Raw genomic sequence first — 18336 nt, 5'->3', positions numbered from 1 at the left:
TATATGTATATGTATATGTATATGTATATGTATATGTATATGCATATGCATATGCATATGTATATGTATATGTACAACACAATATGCATAAACAATGTCAACAAATCTACAAAATCGACAGTTAAAAAAGGAAGCTTTAAAAATACAAACAATGCAGAAAGCAACAAAACGGGATATTTTGCTACTTAAGACAAATACACCTATCCATACTTTATTCGGAAAAGTTGATTTCCATTTCAGACATCATTACAAATGGGAACATCAGTGCTGCTGAATAGGAATGTACCTGATACACCTCTGTGCCATCTCTTTAAGGGAAGCAAATAGGGATAATTGCTTCAGCATGTAATTACAGCCACCAAAAACACCTGTCAATTTGTAGGCATTGTAGCAGAAGCTGGAGCTGGGGATCTCATAAAAGCCTAATATGTCTGTGTATATATGCAGCACATATTGCGGAATGATTCAGAAGTTGGAAGACAGCAAGAGAATCCAGAAAAGTAATATAATTTTACTATGTTTAGTTTTCTGCATGGGTCACGTAACAAGGAACAGATGGCGTAAGAAAAAAACGTAACATTTGCTTTTCTAATTTCAAGTTTAAAGGATGTCATGCATGAGTAAAGCATAAAATCTAATGGGGTGAAGCACTTTCAGAGTAGGTCTAGAAAAAGTTTGGCTCTTAACTTGTTTTCAGAGATTATATCAAAGTGTAACCAGCATATTTTAACTGGGCCTAAAATTCTGTTTTGATATGAAAATGAAATAATGGTATCAAAGCCCATGGCATCGGGTATGGGTTTTGTTGTTGCAGGAGACAGCCCCATATTATGATGTTGTTTTATTTTCACTGAAAGCATAAATGGGACCAGAATAACTTGCATAACAACACTCAATCTGTGTAATCCACGTTAAATTTAAGTGAGACAGGCAAATAAAAAACACAGGATAAATACACTGTGCAATGAATTTGCTTGACAAAACTGGTGTCATTTTACTGCACTTGAACTCCATGTTAGGAGCTTGTAGATCACTGAGAGCTACTCAGTATAGTTGTGGGTTGCATTTCCTTTGTTTGCTATGGTCTGCCTCAAAGGAGGTGGAATTTACAAACCTATTTGGTAAGACTGAAGTCCTTTCAAGCACACAACCATCTCATAACACACACACAAAGCCTGGGGAGTGTCCTGGGACAAAATGGTGAGATTCATATGACAAAACAGCAGATGCTCAAATGCCACATGGGCTGATTGGTTTACCTATATGATGCCTAGAACCCTACTACACACACATACAGTTGCCTTATACTGAGTCAGGTCCATCAGTCAGTATTATCTACTCAGACTGGTAGCGACTCTCCAGAGTCTCAGGCATAGGCCTTTCACATCACCTGATCCTTCAAAGTGGAAATGCCAGGGATTGAATTTAGGACCTTCTGCATGCAAGACAGAGGCTCTTCCACTGAGCTACAGTGGATTTGCAGTCTTGTGAGCTGAGATGCCAACAATCATCTTATTAAAGCATCTGCCGAGAAGCGCTCCTTTTGACAGAGCGCTTCTTTTTGCAGGCACGCCATGCAGCTTCCACAGCACATGCTGGACTCTGCAGTCCAAATACAGCCAGCCTTCCCCACCTGATGCCAGCATGCTGGGATATGCACTATGATGCATACATGTACTAAGCAAAGCCAAAGTAAATTTTTCTTCCTGGTGTTTTTGTCTTCTATTTTGGCAAGTAGCCAAGAGAATAAAATCCTGGTGGAGCCAGTACAATTCCATCTAGATGACAGCGCCATTAAATTCAGAGTCTCCCAACCTTAAGGAGTAAAATAGGTGCCTCATTTGAAATATCATCAACTGGAATGCTTTGGCCAGGAAGAGTAAAATGAACTGACCAAGGTCACAGAGGAGGTCAGTAAGTAATGAGAAAGTGATTATGAGAAAGAGACTGTATTTCATTTCTCTGAGTTCGGAGGTTCCAATTGTCTTTGCGAAGGACTAAAACACTTTGCATTTTTCTTCTCTCCTGGCCTTCTGCCCTTTAATGGAATATGCAGTATGCTGTATTCAAAACTTAAAATGAATTTCCGTGCCTTGCTGTTCTCCTCTGAGCCTTAGTATAAGTGGTGAGGCATTTCAGCTATTGCCCATTTACTGGCTGGGGCTCCGAAAACAAAAGGCCCAGTCAGATGCTGAGTAGCAGGTATCCTATTGCACAGGTAGCTAATGAAAGAGAGATTTGATTACAAAGGGATAAGTAACCTCTCTGTAGCCTGCAATTAACATTTAACTTGATATGGCCAATAAGCCAAGAGAAAGGACCAGTCAACTATATAAAAAGACTTTTTCTCTCAGCGGTATTAGCCTCCTCTAGTACACATACACTGGCAGACATTATTCCATTGTGCTTGGTGATTTTGTTTGCACTTAGCGACAAAGCTCAGCTTTGGGTATAATAAGCATTAGATCAATGGAACAATTCTTTCCTCATTGTTTCTAGTAATGTTATAAATTGCTCAAGTTTCCAAATTCATGGGAATATTTTGTAGCCCAGCAGTTCGGTGGCACAATCCCGATGTAGCCATTTAACGCAGGCTTAAGGGTTCTGAGGTGTGTGTAGATCTTTGCTGCCAGGGATTGGCTGTCCCACTGACTTCAGTTGGGAGGGGACAGCTTAATATACAATTTGTGTACAATAGGCTGTACATCAGAAATAGTAGTAGTAACTGGCGGAGAGAGTACATTTACATCTGACACTTATTAAGCAGATTGCATGTGGGCTGTGCCACTATATAATTCCTTTGCTTAAAAAAAAAATACCTCTCCTCCTCCTTCTATCTGATCCTGGATTCCAAAATGGCTTACAAGTAAAAGCAATCAAAAGCAACACAGAACAACCATAATAACAAGACAAAAACAAAACAAAAATAAATCAGCAGAATAAAATCAATCATCTGCCAAAGCACCATTTCATCTGCTGCTGAAACATCAATTCAAGGGACTGGCTGAATCTCTTTTGCTAGAATTCTCAAGTTCCATAACAACACAATTTGCATCCATGAGGTTGGGGCCTCCAGAAAAAGAACTTAAGCCACCCTGGTGTCATATCATTGAAAGAACACAACCAGCATGTTGAATTGTGACTGAAAACTAACAGGCAGCACACATATAGATGAAATAAAACCATAGAAACATATGCCTGGTGCCTTGCCACTGTGAACAATCTTACAGCTGAGTTCTGGATCAGATAAAGTTTCAAAATGCTCTTCAAAGTCTCACAGAGAGCACATTATATTAATCATAGCCACATCCCTTCAGTTTAGGAGGGAAAAAAACCCTGGTGAACCAGCCTAAGTAGATAGTATTTAGGACTCTGCTAGTCATCATAGTTGCCAGATATCCAAACTGCAAACCCAGGTTTTCAAAGAGAACAAAATGACCATGAGCAGAGGATCAACTCCCATCCCAGATCATGTTTTTGACCAAGAATATGTCTTCTTTGAATGACTATCAGCTTCTTTACTCCTCATCCGGTCCATCATTGAGTACGAATTTGGGAAGTTCTTACTTTAAAGAAAGTATCAATATATTTGCTAGAGATTGGCAGGAACTAGAGGTGGGCACGAATCTGGAAAATGTAAGTTTGTGGTTGGTTGCAGGTCTGGGGGAAGTCACGAACTCCAAACTTGTATGGACCCCCTGTGTTGACGAACTTTTGGGTTTGCTTGAGTTTGTTAACTGTTTAGCTGTTTCCTGGGGTGCTATACATGTGTAATTCACTGTGGAGCCCCCTGACTTTATCGCCCCATTGTGGACATGGTTTCTGGGTCTTGTCCAGTGTCCAACCTTCTCCCCTCTGGCCCTTTGATTCATGTTAAGCAAATGACTTATGTAGAACAACGATTAAAGATATACCCACTGGCCTACTCTCACCCTCCTTACATTCAAGGTATCAGCTTATAGCAAACAATGTAGTTAAGAAAATCAAAGAGCTGTTATGTTTTCTTAAGGGAGGGGGAAACTTAGTGGGGGTGAATAGTGGGAGGGAGGAATTAGCAAGTATCACTGTGGCTTCTTAACTCTTAGGAACTCTTAATTTTTCTCTTCATGCAGGGATTCAGGCCATCATTTATATAGACACTGATGTGTTACCAGCATATCAGCCTGAATTGTACAACTTCACTGTATAATATTTAAAGTCTTCTACCAGCCTATAAAGATTTTCTTCAGTTTAAGGTGCTCACCTGTTGGACAAAACTGGAGGAAAGTTTCAGATTTGCTGGGTAGAGTGGTAGGGTACAGACCGTGGATAGTTTCACACATGAAGCTGCCTTATGCCGAATCAGGCCATTGGTCCATTAAAATCAGGGTTCTCTATTCAGACTGGCAGTGGCTCTCAAGGGTCTCAGGCAGAGGTCTTTCCCATCACTTACTACCCAGTAATTTTAACTGGAGATGTTGAGGAATAGACCCGGGAACCTTCTATATGCAAATTAGATGCTCTACCAATGAGCTATAAGCCCCTGAGCCACTGGTCCCCATTCATATGTCTGCCTACATACAATCCATAGCTTGTATCCAAGGAAGTGCACAAAGAATGTCAATAGTCATGTGTCCCTTTCCACTCCTGTTATATCTTCCAGCCACCGGAAAGATCTCTTGAATTCAAGGAATCCACATGAAGGAATCACCCCACAGGCCAGGGGGCAATAAGGAGTGAGAAATAAGTATAATTCACCTTTCCACTTCTTAAATCAGTGCAGCTCCAAAGCTAATATTTCATTGTTTTACTTGTATCTACTAATACAAATACCAGCTTGGTGTAGTGGTTAGGAGTGCGGACTTCTAATCTGGCGAGCTGGGTTTGATTCTGCCCTCCCCTACCTGCAGCCAGCTGGGTGACCTTGGGCTTGCCACAGCCCTGATAAATTTGTTCTGATGGAGCAGTGATTTCAGGGCTCTCTCAGCCTCACCCACCCCACAGGGTGTCTGTTGTGGGGAGAGGAAAGGGAAGGTGAATGTAAGCTGCTTTGAGACTCCTCTGGTTAGAGAAAAACAGCATATAAGAACCAACACTTCTTCTCTTCTACTCTTTTGTTGTCTTCCCATTTTGATAATTTGTGATTAGTGTGTTATATTTGCATTGTCAATTTTATATAGTGAAATTATATTTTTAAGTGAACCATAATTCAATTTGTTTGGTAGAAAGAGGAATATAATTCTTCCGGACAAATAAATGACTGTTGTTTTCCCAACTTGAGTGAATGATTGAAAATACCTTCCTAACCAGTGCCAATTCACTTGGTTCATGTGTTTGCTTGAAGTTTGATTCAAAGTAATACATTTTAACCTAGACTTTGCCAGACTATTGGCTTGGATTGAACTTAAAACCAAAAATTTAAGAAAGCCCTTTGTAGGTTACAGTTGGAGGACTTATTTTTGAATGGGACTCTGTTACTGAACAAATGAGCAGTAAAGAATGACTGACCCTGGGCAGCAGCACTCAGCTCCTCCGTTCCCTTGCATTTCCTCTGAAAGAGCTCTGAACTCCTGTGGATGCCAAATGGAGAAATTCCCGAGTGTTAATGAGTCACAGTCATTGTAATGGTTATAGGTTCTTTCCATTTCTACTGTGAATACTATCACAACTGGGTTTTCACAGCTTGGTCAAATATGACTCATAATTTGATGAAAGAAGTGCCTTACTCCCACGTGCCTTTTGCTTTTTATCTTTAAAAAATTCTTTTTATTCCCTGATATTAAAACTATTACAAACCTAATGTTAGAGCAAGTCTCCAATGAATGTTTTCCGCATGAAAAAAAGGGCTTTGGAATTGAGGAGGAGGTAGAAAGTTTTCCAAAAGCCTCTCCCCACTTTTTGTGTGTGTGTGCCATTGCTGCCAACTTCAGTTGACTACACTTGTAGCACCATATTTTTCATAAACCGTCTTTCAATATGGTGATGCTGTTATACAGCCAATTGGATTTGACAATATGATTATGTCAATGGGACCAAACAAAATGTGTTTTGAATGAACATTATGTTTTTTGAATTGGTATTGCCCACCCAGAATGAGCTTATCTTTATCCTCTTAGATCTCATCAGGAAGTTCCATCTGATTTGCTCCAATATCACTTAGGAAGAAGAGCTAATTTTTAAAAAACAATTCAGTGCAGAGGTTATAACTGAGCAGCGCTACAAAGTGGCTCACAAAGGAGTTCTGCCAGTGCATGAATGCCATATGTATATGCATCTAGGTCAACTGGATATATCCCAGTGGAAAAGCACGCCACTTGTCTTCAGTGCTCTCTGCAAGCTACTACTATATGTGATGATGATGAAAAAGAGTGCTTATTGGGAGAAAGCCCCCCCCCCCCAAAATGCCTCTTCCCATTTCAGCTAAAGTAATGGTAACTTGTATTAGATTGTCCACAGTCCCTGTAGAATACCTGGTTCTGGCGCTAGTTTGGTTCTTTGTTCATATAATTTTTATTCACTGACTTCAAGGTGATCCCCACATACATAATCACCATAACAAATCTGTGAAGCAGCTTAGGAGATGGTGGCAGGTATGCAAACCCACAGTTCCTCTGAGGGATAGGCGCTTCTATTTAAAGGAAGAGTGGGGGGCTGATGCAATCTTTCATTATGGACTGTATATGTTGTTCTTAGGGCTCCACTGATTCCCTAGGAACAGCCTGGGAGGGGGGGGCTCAGAAGGGGAAATACGAAAGTTCCATAAAACAAATTTGCAGACTGAATGGCTTACACATCAGTGACTGACCAAGGGTCACCGTCTCCACACTGGAAACTTCATTGTCATGGCTCCCATGCGGGAGCACAAATCCACAGCGAATGAAGTACTCTCCCGTGAGGGAGCAGGAAGAGGTGAGACAACCTGCCCCAGCTCATACTCCAGTCTGCAGCCCAGCACGAAGCCTCCGGTATGGAAATGGTCTCAATCAGCTGCATAGCTGAGAATTTGTACATCCCAGGGCTGCATGGGCACACAATTGAATATTGTGTTGTATTTGTGGTGCAGCGATCATTTACATATGCAATTGATAGCAGTAGTGCAAGGTTAGTACAACATCCAACAATGGAAAGATGAAGCTGTTGGTTTAACTCTGGTGCTTTGGGATGGCACCAGCTCTGTGAAAATTGCTTCATGTTAACCTATGAGAGTGACTTCCATTCCTACAAAAGGACAATGCAAGTTGGGAAACAGGGAGATCTCACCTTTGGCCATAGTCTAAATTAGGCAAATTTTTACCAGTACTGAACCCGAGACTAACTTCTGGTATCAATACTCAGGCATTGAATAGGGGAGAATTACAGAGGTTTAGTCATGTTGGTCAGCAGCAGCAAGAATAGATGAAGTGGGCTGTGGCCCTCTAAGGTTTATGCCAGAAGACAAACTTATTAGTACTATGAGACTCTCTAGCTTTTATTGAGTTGGTAAGGAATGCTAAAGAAGGAATGCCTTTCATTCTCCACTAACTAACCAAAACAATTCTAATGTCATACATATGAAATGGAAGAGAAAGACTTCCAGATCAGGGTGGCTGATTTCCAGAAAGATTGCCCAGACATCCTTCATGTAGAAATTAAATACTATCCAAGTACTATTTTAAGCTAAATCCAGCATGGTTGGCTACTGTGCTACATTTTTGACTTTAGCTGCTGAACAAAAGTCATTTAAGAGTGTGTGATCTGGAAAACAAAGCCACCCGAAGTTTTGCTGTTTCACCCAAGTATCAGTTCAAGCACTGCTAGTGACCTGTGCCCGGGCAAATTATTCACTACAAAGGAGTGACACTAAATGGCTTCAGCGATGCAGATCTTTTGTAACGTTGCCTCTCTGTACGCTGCTTGCTCTTGTTTATTTCCTAGGCTCTGCATTCCTTCCCAGGCTTTCTGAAGCCTGGCAGTGATTCCCAAGCCAGAGATTCATTGTGGCAGAAGGCTCATCAACTGATGGCTGATTTTCAAATGTCGAAGGATACGCCGGCATTCAGAACCAGTTGTCCAAGCTCCAGTACTCTTCTTCATCACTGTCATCTGTGGAGATGTCATGACATGGCAGAGTTGCCAGCTCAAATTCTCCAAAATAAGGGACACTACAGCACTGTGATGTTTGGTCTAAGGAGTTTTGAGCTATATATAGCCTCCTGAAATGAGAGACATCCATCATAGAGCACAGAGCTACGGTGTTCTGGAATAAAAGACAATCCCCGTTATAATGAGAGATGTGTCAAACACTTGGGGACATCTGGCAACTATGTGATATGCACAACTCTATAATACATCTCTGTGTACAAGAGAATGATTAATCATACAATTTGTTTTCGCCCACAAACACTACACCACAAAACATATCAAAAGGAATATTTGCTTAAGAGAAGTCATTATACTTCAGTTCATTTAGATGTATGCATGCTACCAAATACAGTTACTCCATTTTTTAAAAGCATTTTCTGTCTTGTGTAAATGAATCAGTATAAGGGTCTTTATCATCACTTTCACATATCGTCACTTTCACATCACTTTCACAAATGCAGTTTTGTGGTTTAGTGGTACACACCCAGATAGCACCTGGCAAAATCAATAACTCTTTTATTTATAGACACCCTCCCTATGGATTACCATGTTAACCTATTGCAGCTGGGGGGAAGAATTTTCTGCCCTTAAGAACCAATTGATATTTTTATGCTGCTGAAGGGGGTTGTTGTATGTTTTTGTGGGGTTTTAATGTGGGGTTTTATTTTGTTACCTGCCATGAACTACTTGTGGGATATAAATTTAATGATGATGATGATGATGATATTGATGATGATGTTATTTGCATTTCCAGCACTTATTCAAAGTTGTTTTATGCATTTATCCTAATTTATATGGAGTCATTTACCATTGATACATCACTGTATAAATCATTGCCCATTTTCTCTTGTTTTGTTCATTTTATCTCTTGAAATTTTTAATAGAGATATAAGACATGATGAGGGGCTTGGAAGTGTTAATATTTTAAAAGAGACCTACAACTTAAGAGCTGTTGCAGGTGACTTGGTTTTGACTTTGGAAGAACTTTTAAAGGGAGTAGAAGTATTAATGGCTAAACTGAAAGAATTTGGTTCAGTAGCAGGATTCAAAATCAATCAAGAGAAAACAACGATATTAAGAAGAAGAAGAGTTGGTTCTTATATGCCGCTTTTCCCTACCCGAAGGAGGCTCAAAGCGGCTTACAGTCGCCTTCCCATTCCTCTCCCCACAACAGACACCCTGTGGGGTGGGTGAGGCTGAGAGAGCCCTGATATCACTGCCCGGTCAGAACAGTTTTATCAGTGCCATGGCGAGCCCAAGGTCACCCAGCTGGCTGCATGTGGGGGAGCGCAGAATCGAACCTGGCATGCCAGATTAGAGGTCCGCACTCCTAACCACTACACCAAACTGGCTCTCACTGGCTTAACTAGAATAAGAATACACAAAAGCAAATAAACTAGATGAAAAGAACTGTTTTTGAGATTTAAAAGAAAGGAAAATATCTGGACATGTTGGCAACTATGAATTATGTGTCATTTCAAAATACTTACGTTATCTTAAAAATAAAGATTTGTTAAGATGAGATAAACTGTAGCTGTTTTGTTGAGTAGAATAGTTATGATTAAAAGGAATGTTTTACTCAGAATGTCAGACAATACCTGTATTGACATCTGAGGTGCCATTTAAACAATGGCAAAATATCTACATTTGTCTGGCAAGGGAAAAATCCTCGTAATAATCTAAGGTATTACAAGATGCTAAAGAAAGAGGAAGTTTGGATTTACTGGATTTGAAAACATTCATAGCTGTGTTGTATGCGGAAAGAATGGTTGCTGTTGAGAAATAAAAGGTTATTAGAATTAGAAGAGCATGACACGATTTGGGTGGCATGGTTATTTGTGGTACGAACAAATTAAGGTTAATGCAATTTTTAAAAAATTATTACGTTAGACCATGCAATATTGTGTATTTGGAACAAGTACAAATCCAGACTGTCCCAAAACACCACTGAAGCTCTCAATACCAGAAACTTTTCACAGACTTGAAAAGTTAACTAAAGATAAATGGCTGACTTACAGAGATTTACTAGACTTTTCTCAAGGAAAATGTAAAATGAAATCAAGAGAAGATTTAATAAGAAAAGGTACAATGCTCAGTCGTTTTTAATGCACAATTATTAAAAAGATTTCAGGCAGATAAAATAATTTAATACTGTATTTGAGATGGAAATATGTACAAATGATTAACATTATTGACAAAATATACAAACGTTTGATGAAATATGAAACAGAAGAGAAACAGGTGAAATAATGTATAATATACAAACAGAAAAATTGGGGAAATGTGGTTGAAAGTTTTGAGTTTATACTCAGTTCTAACCTTAAATGATTTCCCTGTACTTTTTCCAGCTCTGCAATGTCCTTTATGAGACATAGTTAGCAGATTAGCACCTAGTTTTCCAAATGAGACTACAATACAGATCTATACAGGAACATTACAATATTTCTATTTTCAATCCCTTTCTTAATAATCCCCAACATAGTTTGTCATTGCTGAAGTACACTCAGTTGACACTTTCATTGAGCTATCCACTACAACTCCAAAATTGTTCCCCTCTCAGTCTCAGCAAGTTCAGACCCCATTAACTTATAATTAGAGTTGATTTTTTTTGTTCCAGTGTTCATCAACTTACACTTACCAGCACTGAACATCTGCTGCATTGATGCCCACTCATGAACTCAAACATTATTTGCTTTTTTTCACTACACTACTCACCCGTACTTCCAGATCATTTATGAACATATTAAATAGCACTGGCCTCAATATCAATCCTTGTGAGACCCCACAGCTTACTTCCCTCCATTGTGAGTACTGTCCATTTATTCCTGCTCTTTGATTCCTTTCATTTAATTAATTTTTGATCCACTAGAGAATTGTCCTCTTATGCCATCCCTTCTAAGTTTACTTAGGAGTCTTTGGTGAGATACTTTGTCAAAAGCCTTTTGAAAGTCCACATATATAATGTCTAATAGGTCACCGTGGTCTACAAGCTTGTTCACTTTCTCAAAGAACTCCAAAGGTTAATGAGGCAGGACTTCCCTTTATAGAATCCATCCAACTTTTCCCTCTGCAGGCTTTGTTCTTCTGTCTTTGATTACAGTTTCTACTAATATGACTGGGACAGATGTTAGGCTAAGAGCCCTGTAACATTGATTCTAATGAGTTGCCCATAAAATGGTGTGGATTTTTGACATGACAGCCATAAAGAAATGCTTCAGGAACCTGGAATGAGAATGCCCTGTGTGTCTGGCTTCCTTTAGATAAAGTATGGTTGCCAACTTCAAGTTGGGATATTCCTAGAGATTTGGAAATTTGGGGAAGTTACCTTTTGTTTGGTATAATGCTATAATGTTTACTCTCCAAAGCTACTAAAGCCAGGGAATATGATCCCTTTACTCTGTAACATCTCCAGGTTCCATCTAGAAGTTGGCAACCAAACATAAAAGAGTACTAGAATCATACAATGTCTTTGTACGATTTGGTTTATTTACAATTATACAAGAAATATGTGCCTCTTATAATGTATCTGTCTACAGATTGAGGAAACAATCCTAGTCACTAAACCACTTCAACGTTCTCTTGTTATACCATAGTAATTGAGCAATTCTCAGAGATCAGGAAGAAATTTATGAGTCCTTTTAAAGAAATAGACCCCTTTAATGTCCCTTCAGCCACACGATGTCTGGAATTTAACTGAAAATGTCTGTTTCCATAGTTTAAGAGACTGGGTTTCAATCCTGCATTTATTCATAGAACTGTTAAGGTCCAAGTATAAAACCGAGTGTGTATTTCTATGATCTAGATTGTCAGCTTTAAACTGATCTTGTGTCTTTCACAACAACTTGTTTTCTAAACCTTCACCCGCTAGACTCCTGCACCAGCAGCCCAACCTTGATCAAATGCAATTCCAAGAGGGTGAAAGTATCAGTGAATTTCTCTTCAAAAATATTCTCCTCCTGTTCCTTACAACATTTTGTGATTGGAAATGATAAGGTAAAACAACCACTTCCTTGGAAAATGGGAGGTATCTGGTGAACCAGTATTTTTAGCCTTCTGTTCTGTTTTTACTGTCCAGTTTCAGCATGGCGCCTTTCAGTTATCATCGAGGAAAGTAAATAATACACAAATCAAAGAAAACTCAGATAAAGGATGATGAATTAACATTAAAAGGCATGAAAGGGCTTACCAAATGATATTATTTAGTATTTCTTCTCTTGATAGCCATCTATTTCCTCCACAGGAAACAAGAATAAAGAGACCAATGATAAGAACCAGCACAGTACAGGAGAAACCTTTCAATGCAGTTTATAAATCATATTGCAGTGTTTGGGGAGTCCCCCCTCCCCCATAAGTGTGCTGGATTGAATGAAGGCCTATAATGCATTCAAAGCCTTTCCATTTTATTTCTTTAATGGCTGCATTCGATCTGCTGCGAAGGAAAGAAATAGAAAGCACCAACTTTCTCCACTTTGCACTCTGCATTTGTAGACTGTTACTGCATGGTTTTACTGGGCCATTTGGGCCTAAGGGACAAGTGACGTATTTCACACAGTACAATAAAAATCTAGCCAAACATGACCCATCTATACTGGGGCAAATGTGTCAGCAAATGTACATTCCAAGTTACTTAGAGCAGGGCTCTTTGTGGAAATGATGTAGCATTCCTATCCTTTTGAGCTCTCTACCTACCAACACAAGTATGGTGAGACTGTAACATACAAAACAGCAGATACAATTCAACACAACTTTGTTTTATGCTGCATTTCTACCATCTTTGGACTTTAAAAAAAGATACTATTTGCCCCTTTAAAGGAATGAAATACTTTATCTTCCTGACAGAACTAATTGACTGGAAAATTACATAAACCCCTTAGCAGATGTTCTTTCCCACATTGTTCGGGAATTTATCCCCATTACAGACTGCTCCTAAATCTCAAATCAAGGTGAACTGGGAATACCAGAACACATGAAGGTATATCCATATTCTGGCAAGCATGAGGGAACAATCATTCTTATATCACATTGGCCAGACGTGCCGCCTTTTCTCAGTTAACACCGCTATCCTTTTGTCTGCTACTGAGATTAAATTCTGGCACCAAAGAACTGTATGACATACTTTTCTTTGACCGTGATTGCCCTAGGATCTCTGATTCCCTCCCCCCCCACACACACACTAAAGTTATTACAGCTCAAATGATCAGCGTATATAAAATACAAATCAACTGTACAGAAACCTTCCCTCTTTTTACAGGAAAAACCATACAGCTTAGACCTCTATAAATTCACTTTGTCATAATGAATGGGTCTCAGAGTTAAACCTGTCAGGCGACAAACAAGAGGAAAAATAAACCAATTCTAGCTTCCTATTCCCTGCACTGTATTTCAAGGCATGTAGCATGCTAATCTGTGCAAATCAGCTGGCATCTTCAAAATTATAATGCACATCAGTGAGTTAAGCATCTGTATAACAATAAGATTTGTCATCCATCATTCAGGCAACAGCATAAGGCAGCTTACTGTCACTTAGTGCCAACTGACATCTATCGCGATTGTCTGCCTGCCCATTTGACATCAGAAGCTTCTTGTAATCTCTGATCCATTTCTTTATTTCCAGCCTCATCCCCCTCGCACACACACACACATGCACCCCCACCCAATCTTTTTTTAAGAGCCCGGGTGAAGCATCCATGATGCTTATGAGTGAAAATAAAACAAACCACACAGCACATAATGAAGAACCAATTGGCTAGAGTGCAATTATCTCTAAATGTGCCAAGAGTGTTAATAAGTCTTCACGTGTATTAATTACTAATAATTCTAAATTATTGTTTTGATGTTCTATCCTTTCCTGGCTGGGTTACCATGGGACGGGTGCAATCCCGAGCAAGATTTTACTCTTCTAAACCCATTGACTTCAGTGGCGTTAGAAGAGTCTACCTCTGTTTAGGCTTGCACTACGTATTTCCCATGCCAGCATAAAATAACAGTATAATGTCATCATGATACTGAGATAATGGCAATACCGGCACAGCTCTACTGATATCGGGCCGAAATAGAGGCTGTGTTAGGAAAACCAGGGGACTGAGTTCTCTCCGAAAATGGTGCTGTCCTCTAATAATGCTGCAACATTTTGCTGACATTTAAAATGTTAATACTGAACTCTGTTGAGACATAAAAAATAACTGCTACTCCCTTCCAATGGCCTATGATAATGTCCTGATAGAGCATAGGTTTCTGAGAAACTTTCAGTCACTCATGGCATATAAATATCAGTATGAACCCCTGACAAGGACTCCTTTCAGAAGATGTGGCAAGCTAAACTCAGGTCGTACCAACCAGACCACACAAGTGATAGAAACTTTAGCAATTCCTTCCCTACTAACAATCGCTAGCACTGGCTGATTCCACCACTGAACTACTTTGTGCTTTCTAGCTGATAGCATTCTACATGTAGTTTAAATGTGTTACTGTGGGTCCTATCCTCTGATCTCCTCCCGCCGCCCAGAAATAACCACTAGCGTTGGCCAGAACAAAGTTAGAGTCCAGTTGCAACTTTAAGTCCAACAAAGTTTTATTCAAAGCTTTGTTGGTCTTAAAGGTGCCACTGGACTCCAAATTTGTTCTGCTGCTTCAGACCAACACAGCTACCTACTTGAATCTAGCATTCCATCTGCCTTGCCAGATCCAAGAAAGGTCTCATGGGCCAATCCAAAATAGAAAGTGAAGAGGGAGTTCCAATGCATCTCCTCCCAGTGGTGTCGTCAGAGTCAGGCACTGGGGCTGATGCTCAGGGCCTCTTCTCATTGGCAAAACAGCTAGGCCCCACACCGCAGCTACACATTTGATGAATCCGTCACCATTGAAAGGTGTATCCCATAAGACAATTCACTGCAGAATGAATGATTGCCTGTGTCACTGATTCTCTGTACAGAGAAGAAGACAGTTATTGTCTCAACAATTCTTTTATTTTCTCCAGGAGCTGTGTGTGAAAGTGTAGACAAGTTCGGAGGAGCAGGGGAAATAAGACCAGGGAAATTGAAAAGCACCTTGGCACATCCAGTCTCTTGAAGACTTGATCACTACCACTTATTAATGACTCTATAAATGATCACAGCTTAAATGCTTTCTTTCTCAGCTACTGCAAATTACTCATACATTTATTAACTCTTTGCATGCAGTCCTTTAACAGGAAAAACCCATGCATAACTCACTATCGTTCCAACCATAAGTGAGCCTTTAGCAACACCAGCACCTGTGGTGATCAGTAGGCAACCAGTGATGTGACGAGCAAAGCCATGCAGAGGTAGTGTTTGTCCTGCTATCTTAATGTATGTTATATAGCTTTCAAGGGCATAGGGAAGGACAGGAAGATTTAAAATCCAGTTCATTTGACTGGCTTTCAGAAGAACATACTTCATATTGTTCAATGAAAGACTGGACTGTTTCAAAGTGGTGTCTCTATGTTAAGGGGATTTGATAGTGAGACTTCCACAACCTTTACTTATTGCTCACAGCAGCTATCTTCAGGAAAGGACTTTCAAGAGGGATTGACAGGTGCACCCATGGTCTGGCAACTTTTGCCTCCCATCTTGCTGATCATTGCTGGCATGACAACCCCTGCGGTTAGTTGCATGACATGAAAGGGAAATAGATATTTTAATGGAGTTTAATGGTGTAATAAGCAGCAGGCCAAGGTGGTGTACCAAAAGAGGAGACATAGCTGGAATAAAGGAATTTAGGGCAGATGATGGACAGCTGGTCAGCTAAATGGTATAAACAGCCCATTGAAAGATTTTCCTGGGGGTGTATCTCCTAACCAGCCATATCAAGGATATGAAACTGGGGCATCATACTAGACTACCACTGTGTCATAGGATAAAGATTTCTTTAAAAAAAATCTTCTTCAGCCCCAGGATATAAACATGGTTGAATCATCAAGTCAAGATCTCTAGAACAACAAAGTGCTCAGGGCCATGGTTACTCTGAGGTCCCCTGAAGCTGGACAGATCACATGATTGGCTTCCATATGATGTTTAGATTGCATATACTTAGTGTAAAGAGGTTGCACAGGGAATACTTGTTGGATAATTGCATCCAAGTAAATAACCCAAGATACCTCATGTGGCATTGAGCAGGGGGTTGGACTAGATGGCCTGTATGGCTCCTTCCAACTCTATGATTCTATGATTCTATGATTCTAAGTTGTTCTGTAGTATGTGAATTATAGATATGTACTAGAAATTAAGCCCACTAAAAAAAAAATACAGTGGGTGCTAGTGGGCAGTGGGTGGGTGCTGGAGGGCTACCCCTGGGAGGGAGGGAGGGAGGTAGGGAAGGCAGGCAGGCAGGCATAGTGAAAGGTAGAGAGAGTGAGAGGGAGAGAACGTGAAAGATAGAGAGAAGGGGAGAAAGCAGAGGAAGCGATGGGACCAAGAATGGAAGAAAGAAAGGCCTCTTCAAGGTGGCAGTGGCGCTGGCTGGGCAACGGGGAAGAGCGCTCCCCCCGAGTCTTTGCGCCTCCCAACTCGTTAGGTTGGGGTCCCTTGTTGCTGGACTGACACACAGAGGGCCCAATTGGCAGGCGCTTCGCGCCTACTCATTGGGCATCCCACTTGTCAGTCTGGGGGGAAGGGGCCAATGGGCGCCCTTCCCCATGCCGGACAGGTCCCTCCTCGAGGGCCCTTACTGTTTTATTTATACCTCTCCCGTGAAGCGGTTACAGATTCTTCTTGTTTTCTTGCTAGCTAGCAGAGCTCTGTCTTAATTTCATTTTCTCGATGACAAACCCAAACCTCACTCTCCTGTTTCACTTTTTTACCATGAGCTTTTAAAAAGACAACAGAGTGACTGGCATATCAGTTACTCAAATCCCCCATCCCCCATCTGCAAACACTTTAAGCCAAAAACTAGACATATGGACAGACAAAATAGAAAAAAGCTCAGGTTTGCAGAAAAATCTGAAATCTAAAAATAAACTATAAACCATACAGGAGGTTACCCCCCCCCCCCCGAAATGACAGGAAAAGTGCCTGTAGATTTGAAACATGAATGTCATCAGTGGTGGTTGTTAGGCAACAACAACAGTATGGTCAACATTCTTGTTTTCTATCAGGAAAAAAAAGTGGTGGTATCCTGTGTTGGCCTTTGGGGATCTCACTGGGGCCTGATCTGGAAGCAGTTACCGGGAACCTTGATAGCACCTCCCCATAGAGTGCATCCCTCCAGGCAGACAGTTCAGAATTGCAAAAAATAATGCTTCTTTTTATGCATTTGTCACAGTTGCAAGCAAGCCTAAACTCCTTCTTTCCATACATAGGATGCAGGTGGATCTTGAGACTGCTCTGGAACTTACACACCCATGGCAGGAGATCTGTTGAAGGACTCAGCACGGTGGCCAATGCCCGATCCAGACCACAGATGAGGGAAAGCACCTGTCCCAAATTAGTTGTATGAGCACTGAGGACCTTGGCGGTGTCCTAGGAAGGCTTAAGGACATTGACCATCTGGGGGAGAGTCAGCCACTCAGAGGAGCTTATACTCAGCTCCTCTTTGCCATGCATTATGGGATTTGATATTATCACATTCTGCACAATGGCTCTCTTCTCCATCAGATGCCACATCATCAAATATGTGGAATTCCATTGGGTGAGCATATCCTGGAGTAGCCTTCCAGATACGCAGCCTCTGTGCAGACAGGTTGCTGCAGGAGAAGCATGTAACGAGTTTACGACATGTCTCCAAAAGTGATTGCATCTCCAAAGTGGCATTGTCCCACGTGGACTTCACCACACTCCCCTTACCAAGAGCCTCCTTGACTACCTCCTTGACTGAGTTGCTTCAGACCAACACAGCTATCTAAAGGTGAGGATATGGGGGCTAACAGAAGAAGAAGAAGAGAGAGTAGCGTGGGAAGGGAACAAAAGGGAAAGTGAGGTACCCTCTATAAGTCCTTCTGGGTTTCCCACTGACAAGAGGCTGTCTAAGTTGGTACTTTCCTAGGGAGAGACTGCTGGGGGAGGGAAGGATGGAAAGATAAAAGTAGGTTGGCTAGTGGCTTGGGAGGAGAGAAGGAAGCAGGAATAGCAGAGAGGCTATGGGGGTTGCCAGGGAACGATATAATTGGAGAGTATTAGAAGAGATATCTCCCCCCCCCCCCAAGATCTTGTGAGTGCTGACTTACAGGTCCTATTACACAAGTAGGACTTGAACCTTTGTCTATAGGAGCCATGCATTTTT

General features: G+C 40.8%; 1 long non-coding RNA gene across 1 annotated transcript; it reads left to right on the top strand.

The window, feature by feature from the left end:
* The first annotated feature begins 453 nt into the window (after positions 1 to 453).
* On the top strand, positions 454 to 17616 carry LOC143843065 (uncharacterized). Its single transcript, XR_013233451.1, has 3 exons — positions 454 to 500; positions 11969 to 12093; positions 17417 to 17616. It is a non-coding gene; the product is annotated as an uncharacterized LOC143843065 (long non-coding RNA).
* Positions 17617 to 18336: the final 720 nt, after the last annotated feature.

Source organism: Paroedura picta, chromosome 1 (assembly GCF_049243985.1).
Source record: "Paroedura picta isolate Pp20150507F chromosome 1, Ppicta_v3.0, whole genome shotgun sequence".
NCBI lineage: Eukaryota > Metazoa > Chordata > Lepidosauria > Squamata > Gekkonidae > Paroedura > Paroedura picta.
This window is presented reverse-complemented; position numbering and strand designations above follow the sequence as displayed.